We start from the raw sequence: 2500 nt of genomic DNA on the forward strand, positions 1-2500 counted from the left end.
TTAAGAGGTATTTTTGCCTTATATGAATATATGCATAAACACGTTTAAATGTGTAAAATTATCATATATATATATATATATATATATATATATATATATATATATATATATACATACATACATACGTGTGTATATGTATGTATAGGATAAATATATTCTATACGGATATATTTGTCTAGGTAAATGTTTTTATAAAATTCTAAATTACACGTTGAATATTTAACCTATGAAATGTTTAGAGATGTATAGACATCCCTGGTTTGACTAAATTACTAATATTGCTATTTATCCAAACAAGGACTTTCAAGGACTCTAAAACACATAGGAAAACCACTTAACACAAAACCAAATGTTAGCGACCGATCTATTCGCTTCTTCTGACCTTTTTTGTTGTAACACCAATTCTAACACAGGAATAAACTGAACTGAACAAATCTATGCATTATTATTATTATTATTATTATTATTATTATTATTATTATTATTATTATTATTATTATTATTATTACTTGCTAAGCTACTACCCTAGTTGGAAAAGCAGGATGCTATAAGCCATGGGGCTCCAACTGAGAACATAGCCCAGTGAGGAAAGGAAACAAGAAAGTAAGAGAAATAATTATCAATTAAATTAAAATATCTTAAGAAAAGTAATAACACTAAAATAAATATTTCGTATATAAAGTATACAAACTTTAACAAAATTAGCCGAAGAGAAATATGATAGAATAGTGTGCCCGAATGTACCCTCAAGCAAGAGACCTCTAACGTCATCTGATATAAAACCTATTGATTGATCGGTTTGTTTATGGTTAGCTGGCGTCGTGGCATCAAAAGCCATTGACTCCGAATACATCAACAGTTGTGTTTTTTTGTTTTTTCGGGGGGGGGGGCTTGTAATTTTTTTTTTTTTTTTTTTTTTTTTTTTTTTTTTTTTTTTTTTTTTTTTTTTTTTTTTTTTGTAAAATCTAGTCCACGTAAGTAGTCATCAACTGTTTGGTAATAACAACACGTGCAATTCTCAGATGTACAATGCAGTGATGTGCTTGGTCCAAGAAAAAGAGGGTTTTGCAATTACTTCTCTTGCAGTTTATTTATTTTTTTATTTTCTTTCCCCACTGGGCTATTTTTCCCTGTTGGAGCCATAGTGCTTATAGCATCCTGCTTCTCCAACTAGGGACGTAGCCTAGCTAATAATAATAATAATAATAATAATGATGATGATGATGATAATAATAATAATAATAATAATAATAATAATAATAATAATGATAATAATAATAATGATGATGATGATGATGATGATGATGATGATAATGATAATCTGCAATTGCATGAACTAAGCAATTCATAAATCTAATTATTAATTATTAATGAAGCCATGACAACTCTCGTTAAAACCTATTTGCCATCAATATTTCTATAAATTTACTAAGGCTTTTTATAGTCTCATTCATTAGATATGGTAAATAATAATCAACTTGTACTGGTGTGTACAACAAAGTGGAACTTTGAAGTACAGTAATAATTGTCAACAGAGTTTATAATTGATGTTGACATATCAAAAAACAATTTAATTACAGTTTGCTCGATCTTGTATGTTCTAGAATGTTAACCGTGAGTTTATTCTCGTTGTATATTATATTTGAAGAGGTTTTGATTTAAAAACAAGTATGGAATTTTATTGAACGCAAACGAAAAAAAACTTAAAAATGCAAGTCTCATTTCCTCTGTAATCTAATTTATGTAACATGGGGCATATAACATTATATATGTATCCCTTCCTGCTCTCCTGAGAGAGAGAGAGAGAGAGAGAGAGAGAGAGAGAGAGAGAGAGAGAGAGAGATGCCAGCAATTCTTATGACACTGATACTCTTCATCCATACACCCACGCAGCATATCAACTGCGAGTCACCTTCCACATACGTTCCATTGATACCTTATACTGTCAACTTCTACTTCCATGAAAACGTTTTATCTCTCAAATTTCTGTTTTTAAAAACGTTCGTCATCTCATATATCTTTTAGATTTTGCCAAAATGTCGAATGATAGTTTCCCCTTTTCTTGAATAGCATATATTCGTTTCCTCCTTCCTACTTCTGACGCCTATAACTGCCCTCTACCGTCACCGCTCTCTCTCTCTCTCTCTCCTCTCTCTCTCTCTCCTCTGCTTGTTGGCTGATGCGAGTGCATATAAGGAAGCCGCCTCGCCAAGTGCCACTACCACTCCATACCCGACCGAGTTGCTGTCGACACGCTCCGGAGACGAGCTAAGCTGGGACCCCCCTTCACTGCTCCGTCCGTCTTACTCTTCTTTCACGTATGTGGTGATATTAAGTTGATTTCTCTCGACGAAGTGTGAAATCTCTTTAGAGAACTGAAGTGGATATTCATCAGACTTGTGAAACATATTACGAGAGACACTCAAGAAGTTCGTGTTGATTTAAACTCGAAGCCAAGTTAAACTACGATGACGTCACCGGTGGTGATTTTACGCATCTA

General features: G+C 32.6%; 1 protein-coding gene across 1 annotated transcript in view; it reads left to right on the top strand.

The window, feature by feature from the left end:
- The first annotated feature begins 2236 nt into the window (after nucleotides 1–2236).
- The window catches only part of LOC137619387 (ras-related protein Rap1-like), a 37463-nt gene continuing 37199 nt past the window's right edge, over nucleotides 2237–2500 (top strand). The window contains exon 1 of the mRNA XM_068349489.1: nucleotides 2237–2500. This exon is cut by the window's right edge and continues 204 nt beyond it. The gene's annotated coding sequence lies outside the window, so the exon portion shown is untranslated.

This window comes from Palaemon carinicauda, chromosome 2, assembly GCF_036898095.1.
Source record: "Palaemon carinicauda isolate YSFRI2023 chromosome 2, ASM3689809v2, whole genome shotgun sequence".
Lineage (NCBI taxonomy): Eukaryota > Metazoa > Arthropoda > Malacostraca > Decapoda > Palaemonidae > Palaemon > Palaemon carinicauda.